The sequence below is a fragment of the Mesoplodon densirostris genome, chromosome 10 (assembly GCF_025265405.1).
Source record: "Mesoplodon densirostris isolate mMesDen1 chromosome 10, mMesDen1 primary haplotype, whole genome shotgun sequence".
In the NCBI taxonomy this organism is placed as follows: Eukaryota; Metazoa; Chordata; class Mammalia; order Artiodactyla; family Ziphiidae; genus Mesoplodon; species Mesoplodon densirostris.
This window is the reverse complement of record NC_082670.1, coordinates 770773-794241: the sequence shown is the minus strand read 5'-3', so window position 1 is coordinate 794241 and position 23469 is coordinate 770773. Positions and strand designations below refer to the sequence as shown.

At 50.2% G+C, this 23469-nt stretch overlaps 1 long non-coding RNA gene and 1 pseudogene across 1 annotated transcript; both read left to right on the top strand.

Annotated features, from left to right (window-relative positions):
- Positions 1-2986: 2986 nt before the first annotated feature.
- LOC132497274 (phosphoethanolamine/phosphocholine phosphatase-like) lies at positions 2987-8994 on the top strand (annotated as a pseudogene).
- Positions 8995-10810: 1816 nt separating this feature from the next.
- On the top strand, positions 10811-23456 carry LOC132498036 (uncharacterized). Its single transcript, XR_009533664.1, has 3 exons — positions 10811-10898; positions 18717-18911; positions 23384-23456. It is a non-coding gene; the product is annotated as an uncharacterized LOC132498036 (long non-coding RNA).
- Positions 23457-23469: the final 13 nt, after the last annotated feature.

Below are 23469 nucleotides of genomic sequence, written 5' to 3'. Positions count from 1 at the left end.
AGGGTTGGGGTAGGGTTAGGTTTAGGGTTAGGGATTTAGGTTTAGGGTTTAGGGTCAGGGTCAAGACTAGGGTTTTGGGGTTAGGGTTTATGGGTTACGGTGAGGGTTAGGGTAAGAGGGTAGGCTTAGGGTTAGCATATGGGTTACGGTACAGGTTAGGGTATGGCTACGGCTTAGGCTTAGGGTATGTGTTAGGGTACAGGTTAGGTTTAGGGTATGGATTAGGGTTAGGATACAGGTTAGGGTACAGTTTAAGGTTAGGGCACAGTTTAGGGTTGGGGTATGGGTTAGGGTCAGGGTCAGGTTAGGGTTAGGGTTTCGGGTTTCGGGTTTCGGGTTAGGGTTAGGGTTAGCGAACGGGTAAGGTTTATGGTAAAGTTGAGTGTTAGGGTAGCTTTAAGGTTAGGTTTAGGGTTAGGGTAAGGTTTAGGGTTAGGGTTATGGGTTAGGGTTAAGGTTAGGGTTAGTGTTAGTGTTGGGTTAGGGTCAGGTTCAGGGTTAGGGTTAGGTTAGGGTTAGGGTATGGGTTTGGGTGTAGGTTAGGTTATGGTTTAGTGTTAGCGTACGGGTTAGGGTTAGGGTATGGGTTAGGGTATGGTATGCCTTAGTTTCAGGATTCGGGTATGGGTTAGAGTACGGTACGTGTTAGTGTTAGGGTCTGGGTTAGGGTACAGGTTAGGGTATGGGTTAGGGTACGGGCTAGGGCTAGGGTACAGTTTAGGGTGTGGAACAAGGGTGTCCTGAAGGGAGTGGCTTGGGGTCAGGAGGCGGTGGAGACTGTGTTTCGTGGGAGAGTCTTGCTCACCTGTGACATTTCGTTCTCGGGGTCAGCACGGCCGTGCGGATCCACCATCTGCCCATTTCTCTGTTCCTTCATCGCTCACTCATTCACTTGCTCATTCATTCATTTTCCCTCTCGATCCATGACTTGAGCAGTTACTAAGGGTGTACTGTCTGCAGCAAAACACAGGACGCAGAGGGCCCGAGAGATCTGGCTGTCGGTAAGACTAAGGCCTGCTCAGCGTGTCACTCACAGTGAGCCCGGGAGTGAACTGTGCACCACCAGGGCAGGGGCTCCAGGGGGACGAGAAGACCATGGAACTGGGGTGCCGCCGCTTCCCGCCTCTTCTCCCTCAGGCTCCCTGGCCTGCCTGCATCCCTGTGGCACAGCTCTGTGTTTGGTCACCCTTTGTGTGGTATAGGCCTGGAGGAGATGGTCAGTGTCCTCATGGGAGGATCCTGCTGCCCACAGAGTACCTGGGACTCTGAATCCAAGTTCAGCAAGGGGAATACTCTGGAACTTTCTGACCCTCCAGGCCCCAAAAGCCTGGGAGCTTGGCTGGGCTCCCATACCCACTTATGCAGTCTCCCTGGATCCCCCATCCCACCACAGTGAGGATCCAGAAGGTGCTATGTGAGGCCCTTTCCAGTCTGGGCAGCACCAGGGCCCTGGGGCTCTTCCAGGCCCAGAGCATCTCTGAGTGTGTTCCAGTGTAGTGAAAAATTGACAGTTTTCACACAGTGTAGAACAGGCCTGGCTGTTATTTATGGTTTGTGTTGTGTGTGATTTTTTATGGTCTTGGAGAGTCCTATCATTTTTTTTAATGCATCAGCACATTTTCCCACAGCACGTGCTTGAGTCCACAGGCTCAGGGGGTATTCCCTGGGTTCTCTGGTCAGGAAGGCCCAGTCAGACTGGAGGGGAGACTGACCACACCCAAGGCCTGGTCCTTGTCAGGCAGAGGGCAGGAGAGAGTCCAGTTGAGGCAGGATTGAGGCTCATTCCAGGGAGGGTCATCCTGACTGTGGTCTAAAGAGATGCTGCTGCTTCTGGGAATATTTTTTTCTAGAGGAGAAAAACAGATGTTGTATAGAGCATGACTTGGACTAACAGGCAAAGGCAAGTCCGTGCAGGCCTGCAAGAGGGGGATCATGTCTCCCAGATCTTCATGGACTGTAGACCCAGCACCTCCGCAATCAGCCCCAGGTGGAGCAGCATTAAGACATAGAAGAAGTGGACTTGGGTCAGACTGCAGCTTTGTGACTGTGCACAGAGATGGCTGACTGTTTCCCAACTCCAGGGTTCTAGAACTGGGGCCTCTGGAGGGCATAGGCATTCAGGAATATGGCGAAGTGCTTATGGAAGAGTAGATAGCAAAATGTAAGCCTCAGCGCAGAGCAAGATACCATGCAAGATAACACAAGACCTCCTGTCAGGAAGTAGCACAGACATGACCTGCAACTGACACTGAGACTTGCTTCTCCCACGAGCGGCTGGGGCAGCGGAAGGCTCGGCTGAGGCAGCTGAGCAGGCTGGGTCTGTACCCCACGACTGGGCAGGGCAGAGCGTGCTTGAGCCTTCAACGAGCCTCAGTGACAGGTGCAGGGCCGTGACCATCTTTATTTCCCAGGGACCATCTTCTGTCTCCTCGTTCTTGGGGAGGCTGAAACAAAAACAAACGTTGTGAAATTTCCTGAGCTTTTGTGTGTATGTGTGTGTATTATATGAGTGTGCGCAAGCATGTGCATGTGTGTGCTGTCTGTGCACAGGTCTGTGTACATCCGAGGGCATGTGAGTGTGTTTATGTGCAGGCAGGCACATGTGTGTATGCACGTGTTTTTGCATGCGCAGCACGTGTGGTTGTATGCCTGTGTGTGACTGCAGTCCATCTTTGCATGTGTGTGTGTACATGTGTGTGAATGCAGGTATGCTTGGGCGTGTACGTGCACATGTGTGTGTACAGATGCATACTGTGGGGGGATGAGGAAGGCACGGGGTTGTTGCTTTCTGGTGCTGCCTTCCCCCACCCTCCCTTTTGCTGTTGCCTCAGCACTTTGTGGTGAAGTGTAGAGACTCAAAAGGAGGACCACTACCCGCTACCGTGAGTGATATGCCTGCTCATCCTCATGGTCATCCATCTGTCCAGTAAACATCCCTGAGCCTGTGCCATGTGCTGGGGCCTGGGGTCCACAGTGAAGCAGGCGCATGCTCTCAGCTCTGCTCAGCCCAGCCGTGCACGGGACAGAGAAGCTGCAGGCCAGGTGTGTCTGTGGAGGGAGAGGTTACCTCTGGCTGGTGGGTCAGCGGAGGTGGCAGCTGAGCTGAACTGAAGGAGCGGGATGGACGGAGCTCGCTCTAGAGGAGGGTGGGGGCAGGGGGCAGGGGAAGGGGCTGGGTTCCTGGCTCGCGGGGAGGACGCATCGCAGAGGGGCTGCAAGGGTGGCCCGACAGCTAGCTTTGACTTCGTTTTATAGACAGAACAGTTTTGGAACCAGAGTGACAGGATTAGGCCCACATTTTTCCTCTGGTGGCGGCTGAGGGGTTTGATGGCAGAAGAGAGGAGATGGGCCGAGGAACAGGGGTGACGGTGGGGGCTGTGCCTCCGCCAGGCTTCCAGCCTCTTTGTGGTGGTCCCTTGGGTCCACAAGGTTAGCACACACCTTGCGTGAGGCCGGAATGTGGCTTCCTCTTCATTCCCTCTTTCCCAGAAGTAAACGCAACACAGTTTGGAGTTGGTGAGACTGAGGGGGCCATCTTTCAGGAAAGGCAAGCATCAGCGTTGGCTGGGGTGCCCACCCGGGGACAAGGGGGACCCTTAGCCAGACCCGCAGACCCCGGGGAAGGACACGGTGTGCTCAGAGAGGCAGGGATAGTCAGGAAAGCCAGGTGTGCAGAGAAGGCTCGGCCAAGGGGGCCCTGGGGGCTCAGAGACTCAGGAAGTGAGGGGAGGGGCGGCCAGACAGCCGTGAACTAGGCCCAGGGGTCGACGGACCAACGGTCTTGCTGTGTGCAGGGTGGACACACAGGGCCAGAGGCTCTTCTGTAGGGAACGTCTCCTGGCTGCAGTGGGCTCTGGAAATAGTCTGCGGGTTGCCACACCTTCTGGGGGCTCTCTGGCCCAGGCCCAAGCTGGGAGCTGCCTGTCCAGCCTACCCTGGCTCCACCTCCAGACTGCGCAAGCCTGGGCGGGCAGGACGGGCTCCTCGTGCCTCGGTTGCCATGACCTGTAACGTTTCCTTTCCAGTTTCCAGATTCATTGTAAGTATATATGTACAGCTTTTTGCGTTGTCTTGGGCCACCCGTTGGCTTAGGGAAGAACTGCCCTAGTAGGTTGGCCTGCAAGGTGTGCTACTTCAGAGCCTCCATCTGACATACTCTTCCCTGTCCGAAATGCAAACACAGCACACACTCCCTGCCTGGTTTGGGAATGATGACACCTCACCTCTCGCCCCTCCTACCCTGTCCTGCCCACACTCCAACCTCAAGGACACTTCGGTTCCCCATCTGACTCCCGACCCCTCCAGCTGGCTGGGGACAGGCAGCCTCATGACACAGTGTGCACAAAGGTTTCTGGCCGGGCCATGAGGATGGGGACCAGGTCCCACCTGTGCCAATGAAGCAGGCGTCTCACCTGGATTAGTCTCCAGGCTGTTGAAGGTGGACTGAAGGTCAGACAGTCCAGAGGCCAAGGGCCCCAGAGGAGGGGGCTGTGGGCACAGGTAGACCAGGAGCAGCTGCCCATCTGGTCAGGAGAGTCCAACAACCCAGGGCTTTCTGGTTCCTGGGGGGAGGAGAGGGCAGAGGCAGTGGGGGCCCAAAGACACGTCTTGCTTCACCTCTGGATGGAGCCACTCAGGTGAGCCCAGGTTTTGAGGGATGAGTTAAAGGATGCAGGCTAGAGGGTCAGGGTTAGAGGATCAGGTTAGACGGTCTGAGTCAGGGTCAGGGTAAGGGTTGGGAGTTTACAGGTCAAGGTCGAGTATCTAGGGGCTAGGGGTTAGGAGCCTTAGGGTTTAGGATTAGAGATTAGGAGGTTAGGGTTAGGGAGTGAACAGTAGAGATTTGGGCGTTAGGGTTAGTGGGTTAGTGTTAAGCACAGCTGACCCACGGCCCCCCTAACCCCACACGTCTGAGTCCTGTAGGGTGGACAGGACTTGCCCAGGGTCACTCACGAGTGGGGGTTCACCTGGACCGCTGGTTATCTACCCCCATCCTGGAACCTGATGGCAGAAGAATGAAATGTCTGCTCTGGTCACTGACTGCTTCAAATCCAACTCAACCTCAGTCAACGGCTGTTAGGGCCTCAGAAGCCCACAGGGTTTCCTCCTACCATCTGAACTGGAGAGAGTAGTGCTGGCCCCACTTGGCCTGGGCAGCCCGGGTCCAGCAGAGGCCTGACTGAGCTCACTCCATGGTCATGTTATGAATTTATACAGAACTTGGTGCAGCGACCTACCAGCCCCCAGGTGCTGCCTCCTGAGGGCTGCTGGGGCCCTCCTGGGACTGCAGGCATCCTTTGTCCCATCTGAGTGGGCATCAATAGACATCAAGTCTCCGGACAGCCCTTGACCTCTGACCATCCAGGCAGTCACCTATGGTCCTCCAGCTCAGGCCAGTCTGGTCCCTGTCAAGCCCCTGTGGCCAATTGCTGAGCTGACCTTGCTGCTGGCAATTGAACAGCTACCTGGGCAGCACAGACAGCCCTTTGGGATGTTTCAGTTACTAACATGCATGTGGTTGAGAAAAGGGCCTCCCCCTCACAGGCCCATAGCCTTCCAAGTGAGGTAATAACCGTCTAAACATTTGAGTGTGTCCCTGACACAACAACCATACAGCAGACCATGGCCTTGCAATCCTTTGGGATTCCAGCTGTAACAAACTTTTGATATTCATACTCATTAAGAGTCAAAGATACGGGAGCAACTGGGTCACCCAGTGGATAGTTTCACACTGAGGCCGCATGGTCCTGGAGATCCACATGCACCCATGTGGTCTCTGAAAGCTGCCAATGACGGATTCCATGATACGGCATAATCCTTGAGCCTCCCACTGATTCATTGAGCAAGAATTTGCTAACCACCATAGCATTTAGTCTCTGCTCTTTGTAAAGGAGGGAGGAGGCTGGATAAATGAGCAGTATTGTTCTTGGGGGATGGGTGAGTCATGTGGCCAGGGGGCAGGGGTGACTCCTGGGCTCCCGCCACCAGAGACATCAAGGAGGGCTGTGCCTTTTGCAAGAGGAAGAGGTTCTTGCTGTTGTGGACGGACAGCAAGAGCACTGGATGGGTGGCTGCAGCCCCTGACCCTAAATCAGCCCCTTCCTTCCTTGGCCTTCAGATCCCACAGCTGTGCAGTGGGCCGTCAGTGATGTGGAATCTGCCTCTTTCCCCTATCCAGCATCTGTTCTCATGCCAAAGTCCAGAACCTCAGCTTTCCTTTGGGAACTTCTTACCTGTTTCCAGTCCAAACAGTTCCACACGGCTGACGCTGTGTTCCACCCACCTTGAAGATGGGCATATGATCCACATCTAGCCAATCCCATGTTCCATCCTGTGAGTGCTCTGATGGGTTCAAGGACGATGCTATGATCCAAACCAGGCCAATGACGTTAATTTTATTTTATTTTTTCGCCATACTGTGCACGCAGGATTTTAGTTCCCTGACCAAGGATTGAACCTGTGCCCCCTACATTGGGAGCTCAGAGTGTTAACCACTGGACCACCAGGGAAGTCCCATCCCCTCATTTTCAAAACTGCTATGGATTTAAAGCACACAAGATGGTTGTGATATGAGTGGCCTTTTCAGTATGACTTCTTTGACTTAGAATGTTTTCAATGTTTATCCATGTTGTAACATGTATTATGTGTTTCATTCATTTTTTTATTGTGGTTAAAAATACATAACATGGGGATGGGGGGCAAGTGGAGGGAACGGCCCAGATGCACACCATTCACGGACCCTCTGGACTGGAAGGACTCGTGAGAGCCGGAGCCCAGAAATCCGGGGATGGATAAGATGCAGCGTCCCCTCCAATTCCCATAAGCGCCCCTTGCTCCATCCTGCACCCAAATACCTCAGCTAGGCCCTCACCCCACTCTTGACACTCCAGACTCAACCGGGACAGACCTCTGCAGCCGCCGCTCCCCACCCTGCAGGAGAAGCTCAGAGGTCCTGTCCCCCTTTCCTCTGAGGGACTCTTTTTGGTGACCACAAAAGGATTTGGTCGCTCAGGACAAAGCTGGTAGAGGACAGTGGGATGGCTGTGCCCGGCGCGCCACGCTTCCTCCTGACCTTCGACTTGGACGAGAGTATCGTGGACGAAAACAGCGACGACTCCGTCGTGCACGTGCCGCGGCGGGCCAGCGGCTGCCTGAGAGCCTGCGTGCCACCTAGCGCGAGGGCTTCTACAACGAATACATGCAGCGCGTCTTCCAGTACCTGGGCGAGCAGGGCGTGCGGCCGCGGGACCTGCGTGCCATCTACGAGGCCATCCCCCTGTCGCGCGGCACGGGCGGGCTGCTGCAGTTTGTGGCCAAGCAGGGTGCCTGCTTTGAGGTTATTTTCATCTCAGACGCCAACACCTTTGGCGTGGAGAGTGCGCTGCGCGCCGCCGGCCACCACGGCCTGTTCTGCCGCATCTTCAGCAACCCGTTGGGGCCCGACCCTTGGGGGCTGCTGGCGCTGCAGCCCTTCCACGCACACAGCTGCGCTCGCTGCCCCGCCAACATGTGCCAGCACAAGGTGCTCAGCGACTATCTGCGCGAGCAGGCCCACGACGGCGTGCCCTTCGAGCGCCTTTTCTACGTGAGCGACGGCGCCAACGACTTCTGCCCCATGGGGCTGCTGGCAGGTGGCGACGTGGCCTTCCCGCGCCGCCACTACCCCATGCACCGCCTTATGCAGGAGGCGCAGAAGGCCGAGCCCAGCTCCTTCCCCGCCAGGGTGGTGCCCTGGGAAACCTCCACCGAAGTGCGCCTACACCTGCATCAGGTGCTGAGGATGTGGCCTGCAGGGGCCACCCGGGCGGGGAGGGGGTGGGGCGGTGGGGGTTGGGAAAGAGAAAGCTAGTTTTATTATTCCCTTTCCCTTTCGTTTTGGTATATCCCTCCGGGATTTCCCGGAATCCCAGGTTGGTCCATTTGGGGACTGGAGGAGGGAGTTGGAAGCTGTCCCCATCTGTGCAGTTAACCCAGCTCGGCTGCCTCCCCCAGTTCCACTGCAAGCGAATTCTGGAGTCTGGCCGCAGCAGCGTGGCACGCATATCTGAGCAAGCGGCAGTGTTTCCACAAACCTTGTCCTCTCAGTTGGGAGGACGGGGTTCCCTGTCAGGGTAGAGAAGGAACATGTCCCGCCGCGTTGCGGTTAACTGTTGCCTTGGGCTGCATGGCCTCCCTCCTCCAGTCTTCTGTCCAGAGGACCCAGGCCCCGAAATGTTTCCCCCACACCTCCCCGCACCAGACTCCCCACGGAGAGAGGTGGCGCTCCTTGCTGATGGTCCCAGGCCTAGATCTTGCTTTACCTACTGTGGCTGTATACTACACTCCTTGCCTCCCCCAACCCCACCCTGTTAGCATCCCCACAGGATAGATAAAAAGCTCGAGGGAACGGTCACCTCCTGTTGGTGGAAAGAGGTAGCACACTGTCCCGGGGCTCGGGTCTGGCCAGCCAGGGACCTCACAGAGCCCGAAGATGTCTCCTTGCACCCCAGCCTCGTCTATGCAGCAAGAAAGCAGGGACTTAACCAAAGTCGCCCCACTGACTGGGCCCTTTTGAGCCCCCCTCCTCCCGTATGGAACAGAAAGCCATGATGCTGTAAAGCAGAGCCAGTGGAAACCCAAGGCCCACCTCCTTCTTTTGGAGTTTCAGAGCTGTGAAGGAGGTGAAGGGGCAGAGGTGAGCGAGGTGTCTCACGCTGCCGTCTGGGGGATGAGGGCGAGGTGAGCTCTGCTCTCAGCCCCACCTAAGTGAGGGAGCTGGTTCCCACTCTTGGAGGAGTGTCCAGCCTGGGGCACCAAGACTGAATACACAACAAAGCAGGCAACAGGCAAAAGAGCAGGGTGCGGCCCACCTTCGCAGAGGGGCACAGGGATCTAGTGTGGAGGGCTCAGTGAGCACCAAGGAGATGGGAGATACTGCTGCTTAGGGCAGGCAGAGGAGGCTTAACTAGTGGGAGCCTTACAAGTGTGTTGCCTTTCAGTCCCTCGGCCCGCTAGCCCTGCAGGGCAATCATCAGGAGGTCATCAGAATTTTATTCAAAGTTGGCACTTGCAGCTGGAGACCCGGTCTTGCATGGCGTAAGGGTCCCCTGTGGGTAAGGTCACCAAACTTCTTGGCTTCCAGTTCTTTTTCCTGTCTCCAGCAGGCCTCTGGGTGCCTCCTCTTTCTTTACCCGGATGCCTTCCCACTGCAATGGGGGAAAGGAAGAGACGCAGCTCACAGCCCAGGAGGCGTGCTGGTCTGGTCCAGTCTTGACTGGAGAAGGCTTTGGTGTGGGACTCAAGAGGCTCACTCAAGGCGGTGCTTGGGTCAGCATCCCAGAGATCCCAGGTTGTCAGCAGCTGGGCTGCGCATAGTTCCTGGAGAAGAATCCAGACCCCTCTGAGCCGATGCCCTCACAGCAGCCATCGGAGTAGTGGCGGGTGATGCAGATAATGGTGCCCTCAGAGAAGGAGAGTTCATTGTCCTTCTGGCGGGTGTATGGGTACAGTGTCATTACTGCAGGGCGGGAGGCGAGGGGTGCCATGAGACATGCCTCCTGCCCCGCCACAGGGATGCTTGTGCCCACATACTGGACTCTAGGGGGCAATGTGGGGAGTGGGGCAGGAGATGCCTTCTTCAAAGCCCCAGGACTCCTCCGCAGCTGAGCTAATATTCAGTATCAGGCCAGCTGCTTCCCTCCTCTGGGGGGGAGCGGTGGCGTGGAATAAAAGGCTCCACAAGTGTGACACAAGCCATCCCCTCCACTCCAAGAAACTTCAGTGTTTGAGAGCAGGGCCCCAGGATCTACCCATGTTTTGTAATCTGCTTTCAGCCCCCGTTCATCCTGGTCTTCCCACAATGGTCTTCCCACCTCTGGCAGGTGCTGGAGGTATTGCTCAGTAGGTGCTCTAGTAGGTGCTCAGTAAATACAGCAACATTGAACAGTGTAGACTTGGCCGAGTGAGCCTTGGGCAAGTCACTTAGTTTAACCTCTCAGGCTCAGCTTCGTCTGTTAAATGGGAGTGTGAAGATCCTAGGAGGTTAAGTAAAAGTGAGAAAATGGATGAGAAGCTTCGACTCTGGGGTCTGGTATAAAGCAGGGGCTAAATTATGTTAAAACCCCCCACATTTACCATTTAAATCATTTTGAGCATACAGTTCTATGGCATTAATTACATTCACGTTGTTGTACAAATATTCTCAGCATCCACCTCCGGAAGTTATTTTCCCTATGGAAAGTTCTGTATCAGTTTCTCTAAATTTTTGCCAACATTTGTTATTTTTAGCTTTCTTGATTGTAGGCTTTCTAGTGTGTGGAGGGGTCGGCGTTGTGGTGTTAACTTGCATTTCATCACGACTAATGACGATTAACATCTCTTCATGTGCTTGCTGACCATTTGTATGTCTTATCTGGAGAAGGGTCTTTTGAAGCCCCTTTTCCATTTAAAACATTGGGTTGTTTGCCGAGTCCCGCCAAGCGCTCCTCCTGGCGGCGTTGGTGTCGGTGAGTCCAGCCTGGAGCCGTCTCCGCGCTGCAGGGGCCCGCGCCCCGGGGCATCGCTAGCTGCCTCTCAGGAGAGGAGACGCCCGCCCCCCGGCGCCCGTGCCTGGAGCGCCGAGATCGTGCTGCGCCGCGCGGACGCGGCGCCGGCGGGGCGGGTCTTGCTCGGCATTGGCTGTGGGTCACCTGAGCGCGGCGGTGGTCTGCGCACCTCTGCCGGAAGAGAGTGTCTTGGAAGTGGGCGTCCCGGCCAGAGCGCACCTGGCGCGGGGCGTCCTCGGGGCTCCTCGCCGTCGGCGCCACGCGAGCTGGCGGGGTTCTACGGAGCCAGCGCCCGGCTGCTGGGAACGACCCGTTCCGTGGGTCCCTGGCACCCCAGCGGCATCCGAGCGCGGAGCGGAGGGCTGCGGACCGCAGGTAAGGGGACAGGGGTTGGTGGGGGTGGGTGGAGGAAGGAACGAGGAATTACACCAGAGCTGTTTGGTACAGGGGCAGAAACAGAAAACTCAGACGTAGCACTGCAGAGGCCATGGGAGTTAAGTTGTAAATGCTGCTGGCTTTCAGTAGCCTGCAGCCATTCTCTTCTGTAGCTGATGGGATACAAAGCTCTACTGGGTTCTTTGCACGGGATAGTCTTGTTTTGCAGAAATTCAGCTCAGAGCCATCCTTGATGTGTAAGTGTAAGGTCGGATCTTAACAAACGGCATTGCAAAACAGAGGAAAGCTTCAAGTGAGCTTTATTAGGAGGCGCTCCCGGGCGAGGTTCACTGGTCCGAGAGAAAGGGACCAGAGAAGTCGCCCCCGGGCGAGGGCTGGGCAAGATTTTATAGGAGAAGGGAAAGGGGTGTGGTGAATCTGGGAGGGCATAGGGAATTCCTTATCTGGTTGTCTCTTCGGGTGTCGTGGCACTATCTGGTGCCGATTACATCAGTCTTGGGACCGCTAGTCCCGTCCCTCGAAAGGCGGGAAGGCTGGGCCGGGTGGAAATCCCCCAGGTCAGTTCCTGGAACTGGGTGGTCCGGAATGTCTCCAGGTCAGTTTCTGGAACTGGGTGGTCCGGAGAGTTTCGGTCTGATGCAACCTGTGAATCTGATTGCGTCCCCCTGCCTCGGGCCAGTTGGCCTTACATCCCGACATCTTTGGTGTAATGGGGCGGCGTTCCGATCTCTGGCTACTTCATGCTGAATGCGGGCGTCGAAAGGGGAGTCGGGCGACCAGAGGTCCGAGGCTTAGGGGAGACCAGTGGGGGTTTCTGTAGGAAGTAAGGTGTAAGGACCGAGGAACATTTGGTTTGTGGCCACCCGAGAGACTTCCTCCATGCGCCGGCGAAGGAACCTAAGAAAACGGGGGGCAAACATGAGCAAGATACAGATGAGAATTAAGGGGCCTCAGATTGGTGTTAGCCAGGTATAGAGAGTGGATCGCCACCAATCGGGAATTGGGGAGGCGGATTGTTGGTGTTTGCGTTGGAGTTCTTCTCTTAAGCGATGGAGGGCGTTTACAGCAGCATTCCTCCTGTAGGAAGAGGCAGGTACCTCCTTTGTCGGCCGTGAGGAGATCCAGGGCTCATCGATTCTGGAGAGCGACTCGGGCTATGGAGGTGATTTGGCACTGGAGAGAGGAGATGGAGGCGGCGGAGCCTTCAATGGCTAGCTGGAGTTTATGTTCTAAGTCGCGGGATGTTGAAACACTATGTGTTAGAGCTCCCCCCCGCCCCCCGAGGCCTGCAGCGACCAGGGAGGAGGCGAGAGAGATGCCTGCGACCAGAGGAAGAAAGATAGCTCTTTTTTGTCGGGTAAAGGGCGGCGTGATTAGCGAGGAAAATTCATCTTGGCTATACAGTGTGAGTTGTGGGACGAGAGTAACGGGGATACATGGGAAGGGGGAGGAAGAATTGATCTCTTTTGTGAGGGAACCATTGCACCACAAAAACATGCCTGGTGGTGCTTCAATTGATGTGTTTACCGTGAGGGATGTGTTGCAAAGAAACCCAGTATCAGGTAGATTTGGGCGGCTGCCGTAACAGATGGTGAGATATTTTTGAATCAAGGAATATGGGGACTTTTAACGGGGAAGAAGGTGGGTTTTGGGATGTGTAGGAAGTAGAATTGAGGGGCTGGTCGAGTGGGACAGCAGCCAAGGGTGGACGGCCAAGCGAGGCACATAGAAAGCAGTCGGAGATGTTGCCTATTCCTGTGTGGTTGAGTATCTGTAGTGTTTGGTCAGTTCGGCTGCTGCTGCTAGGTCCCGAAGGCATGGTTGCCATCCCTGAATGGTTGGGTCTAGCTGTTTGGAGAGGTAAGCCACGGGGCGGTAGGAAGGCCCTACAGGCTAGGCAAGGAGTCTAGTGGCTATTCCGGCCCGTTCATCCACAAAAAGGTGAAAAGGTCGGTTTGGGTTGGGCAGAGAAAGGGGAGAAGATATCAGAGCGTTACGGAGGGTGAGAAAGTCCTGTTGAACGGCGGAAGGAGAGGTGAGGGGTCCTTGAGGGGTTTCCTTAGCGGCTAGATATAAGGGTTTAGCGAGGAGAGCAAAGTTAGGGATCCAGTGTAGGAAAAATCCTGTAAGGCCCAAAAAGGAGAGAATTTGTTCCGCTGTTTCCGGAGGCTGGAGTTCACAGATAATCCGGGTGCGATCGGCTGTTATATCTTTTGTGGTAGGGGTAAGATGGAGCCCCAGGTAGGTTACAGAAGATACAGATAACTGAGCCTTGGCTGGGGAGACCCGATAACCGCGAGAGCCAAGGTGATTGAGGAGATCTGCAGTATGTTGTCTTGAGAGATGGGCTACAAAGGAGGAGGTCATCTACATATTGAAGGAGTGTGCTGGGGGTACGGGAGCAGGAAGTGAAGTCTTGTCCCAGCGCCTGACCGAAGAGGTGAGGACTCTCGCGGAAGCCCTGGGGAAGAACTGTCCAGGTGAGCTGACTGGAAGTATGAGTATCCGGATCCGTCCAGGTAAAGACGAAGAGGAAATAGGAGTCGGGATGTAGGTGGATAGTGAAAAAGGCATCTTTGAGATCCAGAACCGTAATGTGGGTTGTGGATGGGGGGATATGGGAGAGCAAGGTGTATGGGTTTGGTACTACTGGGTGGAGAGGGATTATGGCTTCATTGATTAGTAGGAGGTCCTGGACTAGGTGATAATCCCCAGAGGCCTTGCAGACAGGCAGGATGGAGGTGTTTCAGGGAGAGTCACTGGGGATAAGGAGTCCCTGGTTTAGGAGTCCTGTGATAATAGATTGTAGGCCCCTAAGGTGAGTCTCAGAGATGGGAAACTGGGGCCTTGATGGAAATTTGAAGGGGTCCTTTAGGCGGATGAGGACGGGGGAATGGTGTGTTGCTATTATGGGCTTAGAAGCATCCCAGACATGGGGATTGATTGGGTTCCATGTGATTGGAAGAGGGGGATAGGAGGGGGAGGGTTCTAGAGACAGGCCGAGAAGAGGAAGCAGGAGTTGGGAGGAGGGGACCTTAGGGTCAAGTCTATCCAGCTGGAGGGAGGCCCCTAAGTGGAAAAGGACATCTCGGCCTAGCAAGGGAACTGGGCAGGATGGTATGACTAAGAAGGAATGAGTAAAAGGGAGTCCTTTGTTATGACATGGGAGTCGACCGGTCTGGAGTAGGAAGGATGGTTTGCCATCAATACCCATGACCGAGATCTGGGAAGGAGAAACTGGCTCGGAATAAGTAGGCAGGACCGAAGAGGCAGCCCCCGTGTCCACCAGAAATGAAATGGACTTATCCGCTACCTGTAGCGTTACCCTGGGCTCGGTGAGGGTGATGGGGGTCTTCGAGTCCGGGTGCCGTCAGTCGTCAGCCAATCCCAGCAGTTCGAGTGGTAATGCCATTGGGTTGGCCCGCCCCCCCACGTGGAGATGCTGAGGGAGGGCCAGTCGTAGGGCAGTCACTCTTCCAGTGGCCCGTTAACCCGCAGCTGGGACAGGGCTTAGAAGGAGGTCGGGGATTGGGACATTGGCGAGCCCAGTGGCTTTCTTTTCTGCATTTGAAGCAGGCTCCCGGCGGGGTTGCCTTTTGCGGACCCCATGGATGCTGTGATACATGGGAGATGGCCGGCCTTAGGGCGGCTACAAGAGGTTGGGTTTGGAGGGCCATCTTCTGGTGCATCCGAGCCTGTCAGCTGGATCCTGCCAAATCCTCAGGGCCATTGTAGACTTTAAAGGCCATCTTTACCAGATCTCGAATAGGGGTTTGAGGGCCGTCTTCTGCCCGTTTTAATTTCTTTCGGATGTCCGGGGCTGATTGAGTGATAAAATGGGTGGCTAGGACCGCTGCCCCTGCCGGGGTGTTGGGATCCAGTTGGGTGTAGAAAGTTAAGGCCGCTGTAAGGCGATTGAGAAAGATAGCTGGATTTTCGTTAGGTTCTTGGATTATCTCTTTTAGTTTTTCAAAATGGACTACCTTATGAGCAGCAGCCTGCATGCCAGCCAGGAGGCACTGGATCATGAGGTCGTGTTTATGACGGCTATCTTGGCCATCCTGATAAGTCCAGCCTGGATTGGTACCAGGTACAGCAGTCACTCCGACAGGCATGGAGTTGTCGGTAAGGTGAACCTGATCTGCATGGTTTCGGGCAGCAGTTTGAATTCTCTTTCCCTCTCATCAGGGGTCAGAGTAGAAGATAGGATCACAGAGATATCATACCAGGTTAGATCGTAAGCTTGAGAGAGGTAGCGAAATTATTTGATGTAGCAGGAAGAGTCCGCCGAAAAGGAGCCTAATCGCGTTTCTATTTGAGAGAGAACTTGGAGGGAAAAGGGAACATGAACTGTAACTAATCCTTCCGCTCCTTCTACCTCCCTCAGAGGGCAGAGATTTGGATCTTGGGAGTCGGGAGAGCGTGTATGTGCACTAATTGGTGAAGCAAGGGGCGTGGCAGGAGAAACCGTTGAGGGAGGCGAGGGAGCGGTTGGATGGGCCAGAGCGGCTGCGGGATGAGGAGGGACCGCTTCAGGGTTGGGTGGAGGCTGGAGAGAAGCTCTGGAGCGGGGAGAGGCGAGAGATTCGGGTGGGTCGCCTAGTGGAGAGGAGTCATCATCAAAGGAAATTAGGGGCTTGGATGTAGATGTCTGTTTGGCAAGAAAGATCTGGGAAGTGGAACAATCGACGTAGAGGGAGGGGCGGGAGCGTAAATACCAGAAGGCCTGAACATAGGGGACCTCGGATCATTTGCCCATCCTGCGGCAGTAATTATCTAGATCACAGAGGATGTTAAAATTGAAAGCCCCTTCAGGAGGCCATTTGGATTGATTGTCTAGAGGATATTGTGGCCTGGCCACAGTGGAATAGAAAATAAGCCGTCGGCAACGGAGAACTTGGGAGAAACCGAGGGCTGTAAAATTGGCTAGGAGACACCCCAGGGGTGTCTTAGAATCTGGTTTCGATTCTGAGGTTCCCATGACCCCCAGTCTGTCCCTGAGTGAATGGAGGAGAGAGGCGTGCCTGGTCTCAGTCTCCAATTCACGGCAGGTCGGAGGGCAGTCAGGTGATTGGGACGTCTCCACAGTTCCATAGACCTCACTTGCTATATGGTCGGTCTTTTGATATATGTATTTAATAGGTATTTGTACACGTATGGTAACCCTAATCTTAATTTTTCCATTCACCCCACTTATCCTTTTAGATAAGCATACTTCTAAGTCTGTGAGTGTCTTTCTCTGTGGAAATATGTTTATTTGTGTTAGTTATTAGTTAACACCTCTAAGTGATACCATAGGATATAGGTTTTGGCTTTCTGACTTACCTCATGTTCTGTGATTATCTCCAAGCTCATCTATGGTGCCTCAAATAGCAGTGTTTCATTGTTTTCCATGGCTAATATTCTGTTGTATAAATAGACCACTTCTTCTTTATCTGTTCATCTGTTGATGGACCTTTTGGTTGCTTCACTGTCTTGGCTATTGTGAATAAGGCTGCAGTGCAGATTTTTCAGCCTGGGTCTTCTCGATTCAGGTCTCAGGTGAGAGGCCCAGTGGTGTGACTGCTAGATTGAATGGTACCTCAATTTTTATTTTAATTGCAGCTCCCTTCTGTTCTCATTATTGGCTGTTACCACTTTACATCTCACCAGCAGCTAGAGGGTACACAGTTCTCTAAAATCCCTACAATATTTATTGTTTGTAGTCTTTTTGCTGATGGCCAGTTGGCTGGTGTGAGTTGAAACCTTTTTGTAGATTAGATTTGCATGAGTCTAATAATTACTGAGGTTGAGCTTTTATCCATTTTCCTTTTTTTTAAAAGAGAGTGAGCCAAATTAACCTCTTCATATTATTTTCTTGAAAAATTTGCAGTTTTGAATTTTTTTGGCCATTCCCTACCTCCGCACAGTTGTTTAGGGCAGGTGTCCTTTACAGCCCTGAGTCCTTCTGAATGTTAAGTGACCATTAGCTGTGGGTTTAAAGCCGCTCTTGTGGGAAACGGCCACAAGGCGGCAGCTTTTCTACATTTCCAACTCTGGGTTTTTGGGCAACAGAGCTTTCCTGGAAATTGTGTTAGTAAGCAGCAAATTAGAGTGGAATGTGCCAGCGAAAAGCCCCAAGAGCATATATATCCTAAATTGTTTGCTTTTTAAATTTAATTTTTATTAATTATCAGAGCAAATTTGATAAAAATGTAGTTCTCCTAGGTGTACAGTTTCTGATTCATCCTATCAATGTATCTGTCTATTCCTCTTTGGATCCTTTCCCGTGTATATTATAGAGTGTTGAGTAGACCTCTCTTCGTATCCCATAGGTATTGTGTGATTATATATTTCATATGTATTAGTACATGTCTGTTAACCCCCATATCCTAATTCATACATTCCTTACACCTTTCCATTTGGTTAAACATAATTTGGTTTTCTGAATCTACGTGTGTCCTTCTTTTGGAAATTATTTCATGGGTATCAATTTTTAGGTAACACCTATAAGTGATGTCATAGGATGTCTGTCTTTCGGTTTCTTTCTTACTTCATGTTGGGTGATTATCTGTAGATCCTTCTATGGTGGTGCCAACGGCACTGTTCCATGCTTTTTCATGGCTAATATTCCATTGTGTACATGGACGACTTCTTCTTGGTGCATTTTTCTGTTGATGGATATTTTGGTTTCTTCCAGGTCTTGGCTATGGTACATGTTGCTGCAGTGCAGGATTGCCAGCCTGTGTCTTTTTGATTCTGGTCTACTCATGTGACAGGCCCATTAGTGGGCCTACCAGATCACATGGTAGCTCCATTTTTACCCTTAAACGCATCTCTATTCTGTTCTCACTACTGGCTGTTTCCAGGTTACATCCCACCAGCAGCTAAAGGGTACACAGTTCTCTAAAACCCCTTCAGCATTTATTCTTTGTAGACTTTTTTTTTTGCTGATGATCATCCTGAAGGCTGTGAGGTGAAAGTTTTTGTACACTGGATTTGCATGGCTTTATTAATTCCTGATGTTCAGCCTTTTTCCATTCCTGTTTTTTTAACAAAAAAAGAAAAAGAAACAAAACAAATGTGCGTAAAATAATGCCTCTTGAAACTGTCGTTTTGAAATGTGGACGTCTTTTGAATTTTTTGTTCGATATACGACCCCAGGATTTGTTTTCAGGGCAGGTGTGATTTACAGGCCTGCACTTATTTTGAATATCAACTGACCATTAGCGCTGGGATTAAAGCTGCTGTTCTGGGAAACGGCCACAAGGCGGCAGCATTTTTCCAGTCCCAAATCTGGTTACTAGGGCAGCAGAGCCTTTCTGGAAGTCCTGTGCCTAGGTTGTAAATTAAAATGGAATGTGCCAGGAGAAACCCCCATAAGTTTATCTTACATTAATTCTTGTTCGTTGTTTTAGTTTTTTAATCAGGGTAATGATTAGAATATTGTTTGTCCTAGGTGTACACAATCTGGTTCATTTGTGCATTTTATATATATATATATATATATTCCTGTACAGAGCCAATTCCCATGTAAATTATTGCAGAGTGTTCCATATACCTCCCTTGCTATATGGTCGGTCTTTTTAATATATGTATTTAGTAGGTATTTGTACACGTATGGTAACCCTAATCTTAATTTTTCCATTCACCCCACCATTCCTTTTAGATAAGCATAGTTTGTTTTCTAAGTCTGTGAGTATCTTTCTCTGTGGAAATATGTTCATTTGTGTCAGTTGTTAGATAACGCCTATAAGTGGTATCATAGGATATGTCTTTTGCTTTCCGACTTACCTCATGTTCTGTGATTATCTCCAGGATCAACTATGGTGCCTCAAAGAGCAGTGTTTCATTGTTTTCCATGGCAAATATTCCATTTTGTACATGGACCACTCCTTCTTTTTCCACTCATCTGGTGATGGACATTTTGGTTACTTCCATGTCTTGGTTATTGTGAAAATTCCTGTAGTGCAGCTGTTGAAGCCTGTGCCTTCTCGACTCTGGACTTCTCAGGTGAGAGGCTCAGCAGTGGGCCTGCTGAATGGAATGGTGGCTCAATTTTTACGTTTAAATGCAGCTCCTTTCTCTTCTCATTATTTGCTGTTACCACTTTACATCTCACCAGAAGCTAGAGGGTACAGAGTTCTCTAAAACCCCTTCAGCATTTATTGCTTGTAGACTTTTTGCTGATGGTAGTTGACATGTGTGAGTTGAAAATTTTTGGAGGTTAGACTTGCATGAGTCTAATAATTCCTGATGTTGAGCTTTTACCCATTTTCCTCTTTTTTGAAAATGAGTGAGTAAAACTTACCCCTCCATACTATCTCCTTGAAAATTTGCCAGTTTTGAATTTTTTTGGCCATTCCCTACCTCCGCACAATTGTTTAGGGCAGGTGTCCTTTACAGCCCTGAGTCCTTGGGAATGTTAAGTGACCATTAGCTGTGGGTTTAAAGTTGCTCTTGTGGGAAACAGCCACAAGGCGGCAGCATTTCTACATTTCCAACTCTGGGCTTTTGGGCAACAGAGCTTTCCTGGAAATTGTGTTAGTAAGCAGCAAATTAGAGTGGAATGTGCCAGCGAAAAGCCCCAAGAGTTTATATCTCCTAAATTATTGTTTGTTTTTTTAATTTAGTTTTTATTAATTATCAGAGCAAATTTGATAAAAATGTAGATTCTCCTAGGTGTACAGTCTCTGGTTCATCCTATCAATGTATCTGTCTATTCCTCTTTGGATCCTTTCCCGTGTATATTATAGAGTGTTGAGTAGACCTCTCTTCGTATCCCATAGGTATTGTGTGATTATATATTTCATATGTATTAGTACATGTCTGTTAACCCCCATATCCTAATTCATACATTCCTTACACCTTTCCATTTGGTTAAACATAATTTGGTTTTCTGAATCTACGTGTGTCCTTCTTTTGGAAATTATTTCATGGGTATCAATTTTTAGGTAACACCTATAAGTGATGTCATAGGATGTCTGTCTTTCGGTTTCTTTCTTACTTCATGTTGGGTGATTATCTGTAGATCCTTCTATGGTGGTGCCAACGGCACTGTTCCATGCTTTTTCATGGCTAATATTCCATTGTGTACATGGACGACTTCTTCTTGGTGCATTTTTCTGTTGATGGATATTTTGGTTTCTTCCAGGTCTTGGCTATGGTACATGTTGCTGCAGTGCAGGATTGCCAGCCTGTGTCTTTTTGATTCTGGTCTACTCATGTGACAGGCCCATTAGTGGGCCTACCAGATCACATGGTAGCTCCATTTTTACCCTTAAACGCACCTCTAATCTGGTCTCACTACTGGCTGTTACCAGGTTTCATCCCACCAGCAGCTAAAGGGTATACAGTTCTCTAAAACCCCTTCAGCATTTATTCTTTTAGACTTTTTTTGCTGATAATCATTCTGACGGCTGTGAGGTGAACGTTTTCATATACTGGACTTGCATGGCTTTAATAATTCCTGATGTTCAGCCTTTTTCCGTTCCCATTTTTTTAACAAAAAAAGAAAGGAAAAGAAACAGAAGCCAAATGTGCATAAATTATGCCTCTTGAAACTGTCGGTTTGAAATATGGACGTCTTTTGAATTTTTTGGTCGATATATGACCCCAGGATTTGTTTTCAGGGCAGGTGTGATTTACAGGCCTGCACTTATTTTGAATATCAACTGACCATTAGCGCTGGGATTAAAGCTGCTGTTGTGTGAAACGGCCACAAGGTGGCAGCAGTTCTCCCTTACCAAATCTGGTCACTAGGGCAGCAGAGCCTCAATGGAAGTCGTGTTCTAGGTTGTAATTTAGAATGGACTATCCCAGGAGAAAGCTCCTTAAGTTTGTCTCACAACTTCTTGTTCGTTTTTTTAATATCATTTTTATTTTTTATCACAGCAAGTTTGATTTCAATATTTGGCTTGTTCTAGGTGTGCAAGATGTCGTTCTTGTACACATAAACATATGTCTATTCTTCCTGGGATCCTTATCCCATGTACGTTATGACAGAATGTTGAATAGTCTTCTCTTGGTATTCCGTAGGTCTTTGGTGATTATATATTTCACCTGTGTTTGTATACGTCTGTTAACCCCAATATCCTAATGTATCCAATCCTCACACCTTTCCATTGGTGAACCATAAATTTGTTTAATGAATCTCTGATAGCCCTTCTCTGTGGGAATATCTTCACTGGTATCAATTTTTAGGTAACACCTGTAAGTGATATCATACGATATGTGTCTTTCTCTTTCTGACTTACTCCAGGTTGTGTGATTACATCTAGAATCATCTACGGTGCTGCACAGGGCAATGTGTCCTTTTTTTCCTTGGCTAATATTTTGTCTGTACTTGTACCAGTTCTTCTTTGTCCACTCATCTGTTGCTGGACTTTTTGGTTACTTCCATATCTTGGCTATTGTAATACTGTGCAGTGCACATTTGCCTTCCTGTGCCTTTCCAATTCTGTCTTCTTTGGTTATAGGTCCAGGAATGGGCCTGCTGAATGATACTGTAGCTCAATGTGTACCTTTTAAAGGCATCTCCATTCTGTTCTCATTAGTGGCTCTTTCCAGGGTACATCCCACTGAAAGTTGAGGGTATGCATTTCTCCACAACACCTTCAGCATGCATGCATGCATTCACTCATTCATTCATTTATTTATTTATTTTCGTTTGTTTGTTTTGCGGTACACGGGCCTCTCACTGTTGTGGCCTCTCCCGTTGCGGAGCACAGGCACCCGCGGCATGTGGGATCTTCCCAGAACGGAGTATGAACCCGCGTCCCCTGCATCGCAGGTGGACTCTCAACCACTGCGCCACCAGGGAAGCCCCAGCATTTATTGATTATGGGTTTCGTGCTGAAGGTTATTCTGAGGGGTGTGAACTGATACCTCTTTGTGGTTGAATTTCCGTGTGTCTCATAATCCCTTGACATTAAGCTTTAAGGCATGTCCTTCTTATTTTTCAAACTGTGATTACAGCTTAGCTCTTCAAAGTGTTTTCTTAAAGTATGTGTCACATTTTGAAATTTTTTGGCCATTACCTCCCTCAAGACATTTTGAGGGCAGGTTTCATTTACAGCCCTGCAGTACTTGTTCACATGAAGTGACCATTAGCACAGGCTTTAAAGCTGATTTGCAGGTAACAGCCAGAGGGTGGCAGCCTTTCTAAGTTCCCCACGCTGGTACTAGGGAAACAGACCTTCCTGCCAGTGGTGTTCCTCGGTTATAAATTAGAGAAGAATGTGCCCAGATAAACCCCCAAATGCTTACGTCTCCTTACTTATGTTTGTTTTTAAATTTAATTTAAACTTTTTATTGGAGTAATATTCCACTGTGTACATGGACCACTGCTTCTTGGTGCACTCCTCTGTTGATGGACATTTTCGTTGCTTCCAAGTGTTGGCTATGGTAAGTATTGCTGGAGTGCAGAATTGCCAGTCTGTGAGGTTTTGATTCTCATTTTCTCAGGTGACAGGTCCAGCAGTGGGTATGACTGATTGCCTGGTAGCGCAATGTTTCCCTTTTCAAAGCACCTCCATTGTGTTTTCATTAGTGGCCCTTACCACATCCCCCTTAGAACGGAGGGTACGCACTTCCCCACGATCGCTTCAGCATTTATTGCTTGCAGCATTTTTGCTAATGGCCATTCTGACTGCTGTGAGCTGATAGGTTTTTGTAATTTGGGTTTGCGTGTCTTTACAAATACCAAAAATTCATCATTTTTCCAAGCCGTTTTTGTTTCTGTTTAAAAAAAAGGAGAACAAAGTGTGCATACAATATACCTCTTGAAATTGTCTTCTTGGAAGGTTGCCCTCTTTTGAATTTCTTATACGGTTTTCGACCCCAGAAATTTTTTGGTGGACAGGTGCCATTACAGAACTGCACGTTTGGTGAATAGTTAGTGACCCTTAGCAGTGGGTTTAAAGCTGCTGTTGTGTGAAACGGTCACAAGGAGGCAGCATTTCTTCATTCCCCAATCTGGGTAGTAGGGCAGGAGAGCCTTTCTGGAAGTCGTGTTCCTAGGTTGTAAATTAGAATGGAATGTGCCAGGAGAAACCCCCATACGTTTACGTCTCATTACTTCTTACTGGTTGTCTTAATTTTTGTAATCGGGGTAATTATTAGAATATTGTTTATCCTAGCTGTACACAATCTGGATCATTTGTACATAATATATGTCTATTCATATACAGATCCTCTTCCCATGCAAAATATTACACAGTGTTCCATAGACCTCCCTTGCTATATGGTCGGTCTTTGTGACACATGTATATAGTATGTATTGGTATATGTAACACTGATCTTAATTTATCCATTCCTCCCACCTTTCCTTTTAGATAAGTATAGTTTTTTCCTACATCTGTGAGTGTCTTTCTCTGTGGAAATATTTTCCTGTGGGTCAGTTATTAGATAACGCCTATAAGTAATATCATAGGATATAGGTCTTTTGATTTCCAACTTACCTCATGTTCCACGATTATCTCTAGGCTCATCTGTGGTGCCTCAAAGAGCAGTAATTCATTGTTCTCCATGGTGAATATTCCATTGTGTACATGGACCTCTTCTTCATTAT